This window comes from Drosophila ananassae, chromosome 3L (assembly GCF_017639315.1).
Source record: "Drosophila ananassae strain 14024-0371.13 chromosome 3L, ASM1763931v2, whole genome shotgun sequence".
NCBI classification, from domain to species: Eukaryota; Metazoa; Arthropoda; class Insecta; order Diptera; family Drosophilidae; genus Drosophila; species Drosophila ananassae.
Genome location: NC_057929.1, coordinates 22734331 through 22745498, shown reverse-complemented (window position 1 = coordinate 22745498; position 11168 = coordinate 22734331). Strand labels below are relative to the sequence as shown.

Here is an 11168-nt window from a genome sequence, read left to right as displayed (position 1 = left end):
CACTTATATGGTGGCTTGTAGGAAGCTACTGAGAAGACAAAAAAATATCTCTCTATGAGAAGCCTGCTGATCAGGATGTCCTGACTCCTGGTCATTTTCTGCACGAAGGGGTTTCCTTCTAGTTTCAGCGAGCTACACCAGACAAAACTCAACATCAAACGATGCTAGCAACGCGTCGTCTTTCTACAGTAATGTATCTGGTCCAGATGAAAGGAAGAATATTTAACCCTGTTGCAGCAACTATCTGAATGGCATGTCTGGCAAAATTAAATTTAAAAAAAAATTTATAAAAATTTAATTTATATAAAAATACATAGATAACACCCTGTCTTTATATTATAGTAAGGTAAATGAAATCCTAGTCACCGTCTAAATTTTAGCTACACAATTGTTAAATAACACTAATTTACTTACAATCTGTCATATCTATAGTTCTATAGCCATTATCATAAAACACAAAAATGGTCAAAGTCGCCACAACTATCCTCACACAAGTGCTAAAATGTTGAAGATCACGACCAAATGATTATCGAGCTTCAATACTGTGTACTATGACACAGCTATACTCAGTCGCTCCAGATTTCCCATAGAAGCAAAAGATAAATGGCTATCCGATGGGTGAATAAAAGTAAACGAACGGAAATGCAAACACGTCACGTTTACCGCAAACCATCAGCATTTCGAAGAAATGCAGCAAGCGAAGAAACGTACTTGGGACTACATTTAGATAGAATGACTATGTCGGCGACATATCGATGCAAAGAAAACGTAGTCTGTTCATCTATAGAGCTTTCTGCGGCCACTATCATCGAACTTTATCTCGTGGAAGTACGGTAGGTCTCTGAGTCAGAGTAAAGCCCATGAAAAGACTCACTAAAATATACGGTCCGTCTAACGGGAGCAGCACAATGAGGGTATTAGATATAGAAATAATATAGGTATACTAGCTGTCCCGGCCGACTTCGTACTGCCAGCTGTTGTTTTTTTTTTGTTGCGTTCAGAATCTTCTTTTGTGACAAAACTTAAAAGTTTTCAAACTTAAAAAAATTATCTGATACAGTAAGAACTGAAGATAGCTAAAATTAAGTTTCGCGGAGCTATCATTTTAATCATTTTCAATCCCAAAAATTAAAGAGTACCCTCTTATTTTATTCAATTTCATTTATTGAATAAAACCATAAAGTTTTATAATTATTTTCGATACATCATGTTGCTTACTTATAAAGAGTTTTCCTGAAATACTGGCTATTTATAAAATTTAAATTTGATATTCACAGGCACACACTGTTAAAATACAGTGTTTTAATTAATTAAAAGCTTTCTCATAAACTATATTTTTTGTTTTATTTTGTGGTGCGTAAATAAACAAAGAAGACGGTTTTCCGACGCCCGTACACGCGACGTCTAATTGTCCATGCGCGAAATAGGGAAACTCCAAGTTGATTCCACAAACTTCTAACGATTGTCCTTCCGATTTATTTATAGTCATCGCAAAATCCAGATGTACTGGAAATTGTAAGCGTTTAAAATCGAATGGTGTGTCCGTTGTAATCATTGGTATCCGCGGGATCAAGACATCCTCTCCTTTGTATTTTCCTTTTATGATTGTTGTCTCAATGACGTTATTCATCAGTCTTTTCACAGCCAGTCTTCCAGTATTATGGCTATCAGATGGCATCCGATCCAATGCTATTTTGATCATGTTTACTAAATTGTTATTCTGATGAAGAAACATTTGTAATTGTTGGACAATGGTTCTCTTTACTGTTGGTTTGTGAGCACAACGAATATTAATTTCCGCATCTGAATTGCCCATAAAATAAATTTGTAAAAATTGATGATCTGCATCAGATAGTGGTATCAGAGTTCCCAGTAAGTGATAAAATTGTCCTTGTATCTGTGATTTTTCAAAATTTGGCCATTAATTATTTCCTATATATATATTTGAATACAAACTTGAATATTTTTATATAATACCTTAAAAGTGGGCATGAAATTGGCTTGTATAATATGAGTAGCACCAAATGATGGCATCTGAACACAGTTGTTATATTTCTGAATGTTGGTCAAGAAGTGCTTCGAATCATTTCCAATCCCAGAAACTAAGGAGCGTAAAGGAGCTGGTGGTAAATGCTCGATGTACCTGTTGTCGTTGTTGGTTATTTGTTCTTCGTCTATTGACTGTGAAACGGCGTGATTGTCGTTGTTCTAATCTTCTGACTTCATTGCGTTCATCTCGTGTATCTTCTGGCTCTTCTTGATGCAATCGCGTCATTCTGACACGTGCATCAGTATTTTGTAGCTGGATTTGTTCTTCTGTTCTTTCGGATCTGCTATTTTGCAACTTTCGAGCTCTGCTTGTACTGCGGCTCATATCAACCCCTTTGCGTTTTCTTAGCATTGCTTGTCATTGTAATTAATCAAAGTGAGAAAATTTCCCGCTCATAAAGTGTCACTATCACAATACACTTGTTGCTGGCTTAAGACAAATGAATTTGAAAAATAATTTCCACAATATACGTGATTGATTTGATGGTTTTAAATTAAAATTTTTCCAATATTTTTCACAATTTTTCAATGAACACAATATCGGTTTGTCACATAAAATTAACTGAGCAGAGAACAATGAGAAGCTGTCAAACAATGAATCACGTACCGGCGCCTACTATTATTGTAGCCTCCATTTTATTTAGAAAACGTTTGTATGGGAAATAGAAAAATGCGGTTTGAGGATTTTCCCGGCAATTATTCGGGATGAAAAATAGATGTTGGCCGATTCTCATAGATACCGGATAAGCACAAAAAATTTCATCAAAATCGGTCAAGCCGTTTCGGAGGAGTATGGTAACGAAAACTGTGACACGAGAATTTTATATATTAGATTAGATATTGCTGGCGGTCCCTCAGACCGGAGCAACACTCTGAGGAGGTTTTGGCATAAGTACCCCAAGATGATATTGAGTAACCAGAAGATTAACCTTGTTGTCGCTACTGTCTTTATTTTGGAAAAACCATATCTTTTATAAGATGCATAAATATATACATATATTGTGGCTTAACTATAGTTAGATGGATGATCCCAGTAAGGCCAACGTAAGGCCAACTACCACTGAGTATGCTGACTCAAATTGCTTGGGGTTGCTTCTGATTTCGGGCCGGGGTATGGTACATGTATCTGACGCCGTCTGATAGAGCTGGGTTATTGATCTAAGTATTAGGTACCACCATAGTTAAAACTAAAAGCTAATTGTCTTCATATTGGTCCTATGGTCCTAATTGGTTCTATGGTATCCAAATTTAACAGACGGTCAAAAATACTATATATATGCTATATTAGCATATATATTATATTATATGCTATATTAGCATATATATTATATTATATGCTATATTAGAAAAAGAGAAACCTAAATGTTCCACCAGTACGAGACGTTATTGCGGAGCATAAGGAAATATAGCTCTTCAAGATCTCAGTATGTGACTTCTGTAAAGCATTTGACTCTGTTAACCATTCGAGTCTGTTAACCATGACGTAAAGCTATGCCTTCAGTATAAATTCACTAGCGCCCACTAGCGTCTAGACTTCAATCCGATTTGGATATATTTCAATATTGGGGTTTAGCAAATAACCAAAGCTTAATGGATCGAAATGTAAACTCATGTCATTTATCGATCTAGTCCTCACTAGGCTATGTACTTTCTCTATGGGATGCCTTAGAACGATTAACTCAGGTTAACGATCTAGGTGTCCTATTAGATTTGAGACTTAAATTTACCGACCATATATCTACCATGGTTAATAAAGCTATGGGTGTGCTTGGTTTTATTAAAAGATGGTCAAAAGAATTTAATGACCCATACATGACTAAAACGTTATATACATCATTGGTCCGTCCGATTCATGAATATGGCTCGTTTGTCTGGAGTCCTGTAAAAAAAAAATTCCCGACTTTCGCTCTTAGGGGACTTAATTGGGATGCAAATCTTTACCTTCCCTCTTATCGTAGTAGACTTTTACTAATCAACTTACCATCATTTACAAACCGTAGAACGATGCTGGGTGTCATGTTTCTATATAATCTTTTTTATGGAAATGTAGACAGCCAGCATTTACTAACACGCGTTAATTTGAACGTTCCTAGTAGAAGGACTAGAAACTTTCGTCCTCTACTCCTCAGCCATTGTAGTTCGACATATGCCCAATACGATCCGTTCAGGATATTATGTTCGGACTACAATGGACTCTACCACATCTTGTCACTTTGCTCCACTAACAATCTTAAATTACTTATGTTGAACGCCTTATCTGCGCAACACTCTTCCTCGTGATATTTTTCTCCTACTCCTCGCTTAAACTATCTCGGATCTATCACGCCGTGCGTTACGCGGCAGCGTCCCTCGGTAGGTTGGACGGGAGGTGGGCTGTACGTATGCAGTGGGAACCGCGCAAAAAGATCTCTTAGCATCCCAACCAATTTTGTTTTTAATTCGATATAGTTGCTTTTGGGATTTTAATGTCCCATAACCTATGTGCTTTGATGTCGATAATTCACCCTATTTAATACTTACCACGTACAACGACTTAACCGCTCATTAAAACTAACCACTTTAGAAATTCTGTAGGTGATCTTCAATTTTGAAATTAGATTGGTCTGGTTTATTGACATGTCATGATAAAACTATACTCGCTGATAGATAAAAATAAGATAAAAATAAGATTTTAAAAATATAAGGGTCGTTCAATTTTTTTAATAAAACCAAGAAGACCTTTAGCTTTATTAACCATTGTGGAAATATGTTCAGCAAATTTGAGTTTTATGACTAATAGGACATCAAGATCATTATCATCAGTTAATTTTTTTAAGGCAATCCCAAAAAGGTAGGTAGTTTGAATATGGTTAGAATGACAGAAAGACTTAAGGTTCATTGGGCAGAAGAGGATTTGTATTGCAGACAAAGCTTAACATCGTCTGCGTACATTAGTAGCATCGAGTTTTGTTAAAGGTGGGGGCTAGTCATTAATAAAAAGATTAAATAGAAACCGGCCGATATGACTACCTTAAGGGACTCCACTTGAAGCATGGACTGAGCGGGAATGTACATTTAAAAATAGAAGTTCCACCTACGGAGATCTGTAGGAAATCCCTAAAGATTCAGTTTACTCAACAGAAGTGAGAGATTAACTATATCAAATGCTTTACTGAAATCTGGGTAAATAACATCAGTTTGAAATCTCTTTCGGAAACCATTTAAAACAACTTCAATAAATTAGTGGTGATCAAGCAACGCATTATAAAACCATGCTGATATGGAAAAATGATTAAAGAGCAAAGGTGTTGAAGAGTGAGGAGAAATTAAGAAGGTATTAATTTATCGAATAGCTTTGGAACACCTGACACCTTAGAGATGCCTCTGGAGTTGGCAGCATCGGATTTTCCCCTTTTTTATTAACATTTTTAACCTTTGAATACCCAATAATAAACTTAATAAAAAAATAACTTTAAAAATAACTCTAAATAAATTGCGAATTCCAAGACATATATTTGACGGAAAGGTTCCACTTTCACAAGAACTACACACATTTTTGGACGCCTCAGAAAACGCATACTGGGCAGCAATATACGTACGAGACACTTATAAATATAAGCAAACCTCGGTGAGACTGCTGTATTCCAAGTCCAGACTAGCACCCACAGCGAAGCAATCCAAGCGCAGACTAAGCGCAGAACTCACGCACAGACTCAGACACGATTTACGATTGTCTTTAGACAAGGTTGCAGGGTTATTTTTGACTGATTCATCCGTCGTGATAGCGTAGATCAATGCAAGGGCAAATTCGATAGCCAAATTTCAAGAAGTGACGGAATAGTCTTAATGGCGTCACGTTTCATCCGCTAATAATGCAGCTGAAGTCTTGCCCAAAGGAACAAGAGCTTGCAAGCTGTCGAGCAACAGTATGTGGTTTTATGGACCCCTGATCTTACATGGATCAAGTGAGAACTGGACAAAGGGGTCGGCCATTATTTCCCATTTTTTCGGTGCTCAAGCCTTTCGTACCATTGCTCGTCAACAAACATTGTGCACAACTGCGTGCAATGTACCAGAGAGAGGAGGACGGTAGAGGAGGTGGTAGTGAACAGACGTGCCTCGTGGCGCTCCTCGAAGCGCAACTCGAATATAGTACCTGCGCGAGTAGAAATCAAATAAAAAGGTGTCCATCAGGTGTGCAGAGGCCTTACCTGGGTCTGCTGGGTCGGCCAAGAATCTGCCTAATCCGGGTTCATCCGACGCGCCCGGATCGATGGCGCCAGCGCCAAGGTAAGAGACGGAGAGACGGGGAGAGTGCTTTCTCTTCCGGTCACTCTCTTTTCAGCTCTTCCTGCCAAATTTCACCGGAACTGACGCGAGCGTGGCCACCCACCAAAGTGTATCGAAAGGCCAGCTGATCGACTGCGCAGCTCCAACAGTGTGGTGCAATGCACGTAAGCCGGGCTTTGGAGAAAAATGTGACCCCTAGAGGGCGCTACCTATAAAAGCGCCCACCAGATGGATCTGGACAGGGGGCACAATGGCATACTTGCAGGCGGTGCTGGGCAAGTGTTTGTTTGGCCCTGCCGGTCTAACAAACGATCCCAATCACAATACCCACAACCTCCACCACCACCCCCCCCGCCCGGCAGCGGGGGCTTAGAATACTACCGGGGCTTGACCTGGTTTGTCGTAAGAGGCGACTAACAGGTACGGGGGATGACCCTGCTGGACGAAGTTTTCCATCCAGGCCGATAGTCTGATGGCCAAGCTTCCAAGTCACGCAGGGAAAGTGCAGCTCGCAACCTTTCTCCTTCAGGAAAGGTATCCCCCCCCACTGTGGGAAAAATGCGCGAAGGCGACTAGGGCCGAGTCCAGTAACACCCTAGGATAGGACACTGGACCAACAAGATAGGAAAGATGAACCCTGGGCTGACAGACAGCCGTATTCTGGCACCTTAGTATGCGGAGTGAACTCCCGCTGAAATGGCTGTCGGGCTAATGCGGCTTCTGCCCCCGTCCCGCTAAAATCTGGCAAATCTTCGAAAACGCTCCTTAGGCGTCGCCACTAAGCTGGCCGTGCAGGCTCAGATGGACCATACCTGACCAACGCGGATCTGGCTCTGAACTCTCCACCTCGTAAGGGCTAGAGTCAACCCTAGCATGGACCTCACTGCAAGCAAAGGTAACCATGGGATCAACCACGCGACTGCACAACACCTAAGGACAACGGATCAGGAGTTGGGACCCAACAACATGAGTAACTCAAATAGCAACAAAAATAATGTAGACGGAGAAGCAGCCTTTGCGAAAAGCTGCAAACTCACGAGATCACCCAGCAGCAGGCTGGATGTAGCCCCCCCCATTTCAGGGATCCGCATGGACCAATACAGGAGCGGAACCCAGGAGATGGGTAAAGCATCGCTGGAGAACCTCGGGAAGGAGATCACGCTGCTGGTGGAGATGCTGGAGGATGGAAAACGGAGGTCCATCCACCAGCCGATGAGGGACGTTATAGAGAGCATCCGTACTCTCTACGAGCGACTGGTTGCCCAGAAGGACGAGCAAGGAGGCAAAGAGGCGCCGAAAACCCACCAGGCGTCCCAGACGTCCCCCTTAATTCGACCGGTGGCGGAACCCAGGAGGAAGGGTGTTGGACCCAATCCCCCGAGCACCAAAAGGAGCAGGAGGGAGCCTTCGCATGCGGCTACGCAAACGAGGGCCGGAACAGGACAACCAGGGCAGCCTACGGAACCCGATCGTGGTACCCAGAGGACGAAGGACGCCCCCAAGTGGAAGCTGGTTGGCCCGAAAAAGGGCAAGAACCAGCGGAGACCTAACCCAGAGCCCAAGGAGAAGCCGAAGCCGGACGCGCTGGTCATCACGGCCAAGGGCGAGGCCAGCTACGCCGACATCCTGCGACGGGTGAAGCATGACAAAAAGCTGCAGGCGCTGGGAGAGGCCGTCACAAGGATAAGAAGGACCCAGAAAGGAGAACTCCTTCTCCAACTGAAAAAATCTGGAGAGGACACCGCGGGGTACAGAGCACTGGTTACGGAATCGATCGGAGACGAGGTTGAAGTGCGCTCTCTGTTGCACAAGATAGAGATCGAGTGCAAAGATCTGGACGAGATCACCACTAGGGAAGAGGTTGCAGAAGCGATCGGAAAGCTGGTAGAAACGCCAGGATTGTCAGAGACGGACATCCTTTTGAGGAAGTCATTCGGGCAAACGCAGACAGCCATAATCAGGATGCCTGCGGGGAGCGGTAGGAAAGTCCTAGATATAGGTTGGGTGAAGGTAGGCTGGGTGAGATGTAGACTCAGGGAAAGGACCCGAGTCATTAAATGTTATAGGTGTCTGGAGTTCGGGCACATGGCGAAACAATGCCAGAGCGCTATCGATCGCTTACGCATGTGCCGGAGATGCGGCAAGGACGGGCATATGGCCAAAAATTGCGAGGAGGAACCCAAATGCGCGTTCTGCACCAGCGCTGGGAAGGACGCGGGACACGTGGCTGGAAGTGGAAAGTGCCCGATATTTAGGAGCGCCCTCTCGAAGAAAAAATGAAATGCACGCAAATAAACCTCAACCATTGCGAGGCAGCACATTCGCTGCTAAGGCAGGCGGTCATAGACGGCGGAACACAGGTCGTCCTCATCTCAGAGCCGTACAGGAACATCCCAGGAAACGGATGGCTTTCAAGCAGCTGCAAGGGAGCGGCCCTATGGTCGACGGAGACGGCCCCTCAGGACACTAGGACATCCTGCGAAGGCTTCGTCCGAGCCAGCATAAAGGGTGTCACCTTTTATAGCTGCTACGGCCCGCCGAGATGGGACATTTCGCGCTTCCAAAGGATGCTGAGGAGCCTAGTTTCGGACGCAAGAGGCAGATCGCCAGTGGTCATTGGGGGAGACTTCAATGCTTGGTCTCCGGAGTGGGGAAGCAGAGTAGCCAACGAAAGGGGCATCAGCCTCATGGAACACTTCGCGACCCTGGACGTGGTCCTTGCCAATCGAGGCCAAAAGTGGACCTTCAATAAAGCAGGGCGTGGGTCGATTATCGACATAACATTCATAAGCAGCGCTCTAATAAGAAACTGCGACTGGGAAGTCAGCGACTCTTTTACTTTCAGCGACCACCAAGCAATACACTTTACCCTTGGAGGGGTAAGTAGGAAATGGATTCCCAAGGTGACAGGACCGAAATGAAAGGACAAGTCCCTGGATCGAGAAGCGTTCTCGGTAGCTCTCCAGACGCACGACTGGACCCAACCATCATCTCCAGAGGAGTCAGCAAACGACCTATCGAGGTCTATAGCAGCTGCCTGCGACTGCGCCATGCCTACGAGGGCACGGTGCAGAAGAAGAGCTTCGGTATACTGGTGGAACCAGGACATCCAGCGACTCAGGACTGCCTGCCTGCGAGCAAGGAGGCGATACCAAAGAGCAAGGGTGGCAGAGGATCGGATCACTAAAATGGAGGAATTCAAGGCAGCCAAGAAGGCCCTGAAACTGGCAATAAAAGCCAGCAAGCGAGAATGTTTTAGGAGGATCTGCGACGAGGCACAGGTGGACCCATGGGGGACCGCCTACAAAGTAGTCATGAAAAAAATGAAAGGGCAGGAATACCTTAGGCCAACATGCCCCATTCTACTAAGGAAAATAGTACAATCGCTGTTCCCAAAGCATCCGCCCAAGCGGGAAATTCTAACTGCCGGAGACGCGGAGCCCTTCACTCCAGTTTCGGAAGAGGAGGTCAGAAGCTACGCGAAAAAGATCGGCACTAGGAAGACTCCAGGGCCCGACGGAATCCCAAACGCCGCCCTAAAACAGGCAATGGAGGAAAAACCGAAGGTCTTTGCAGAGACCTTCAACAAGTGCCTCCAGCGAGGCACTTTTCAAAAAAATTGGAAGATTCAAAATCTTATTTTGCTGCCAAAAGGGAACAAGCCGACTGACGACCCATCAGGATACAGGCCCATATGTCTCTTGGATACGGTAGGGAAAGTCCTCGAGATGACCATTGCCACGCGCATCTCGAAAACCATTGAGGAAAAAGGAGCGCTCTCTGGGAACCAATATGGATTCCGGAAGGCACGGTCTACGATTGACGCGATGAAGGCGGTGACCGACATGGCTGAAGCTGCCATCGCAGGATCTAGGTGGAGATGGGGCGATAAGGAGTACTGCGCGATGGTAACATTAGACATCCGTAACGCCTTTAACTCGGCAAACTGGACACGCATCCACAGAGCCTTATTCTTGGCAGGAACCCCGGTATACCTGCAACGGATAATTTCCAGCTATCTCTCAGACAGGACACTGCTCTATGAGACGGAGGAAGGAACGAAAAGGTACGAGGTGACAGCGGGTGTTCCACAAGGATCGGTTCTCGGACCGCTTCTATGGAACATCATGTACGACGAAGTTCTCAGGATTGAGCTTCCGGAGGGATGTAAGCTCATCGGCTTCGCGGACGACCTCGCCCTAATGGTGGTGGCCAAAGAAACCAAGGAAGTAGAGACCAAGGCGAACAATGCGATAAAGTGCATTTCGGCATGGATGGCGGACTCGGGACTAGACCTGGCGGCGCACAAAACGGAGGCGGTCCTCTTCACAAGCAGGAAGAAGGTGGAACATATCACCATCCAAATGGGCAACTGCCCAATAAGATCTAAGGACGCAATAAAGTACTTAGGAGTCATGCTGGACAACAGGCTGTCTTACGGAGCTCACGTGGACTACGTGACTACGTAGGGCTTAAAAGGAAGCTAGGCGCATCGTACCGGCTCGCAGCGCTACGAGTCATATCGGGTTTCTAGACGATCTCGGAGGATGCAGCCCTCGTCTTGGCAGGAATGATCCCCATAGACATTCTGGCAACCGAAGCGGAGAAAATATACAAATCCATCCAACAAGAGGGAAGTACGGCACCCCGGGAGCCAACAAGAGGTCCGCCCGGCAATGGTCATTATCCATTTGGCAGGAGAGGTGGGATTCAGCGACCAAAGGAAGATGGACGCATAGGCTAATCCCCAACCTACAGGAGTGGATCGGAAGAGACAAGGGCCAGGTGAGTTACCAACTTACCCAGTTTCTTTCAGGCCACGGAGGGTATAGAAAGTACCTCCACAGGAT

At 44.8% G+C, this 11168-nt stretch overlaps 1 long non-coding RNA gene across 1 annotated transcript; it reads right to left on the bottom strand.

The window, feature by feature from the left end:
- Window positions 1-1460: 1460 nt before the first annotated feature.
- LOC116656215 lies at window positions 1461-2600 on the bottom strand. Its single transcript, XR_004311213.2, has 2 exons — window positions 1978-2600; window positions 1461-1897 (listed from the first exon to the last, which is right to left on the bottom strand). It is a non-coding gene; the product is annotated as an uncharacterized LOC116656215 (long non-coding RNA).
- Between the last annotated feature and the right edge of the window lie 8568 nt (window positions 2601-11168).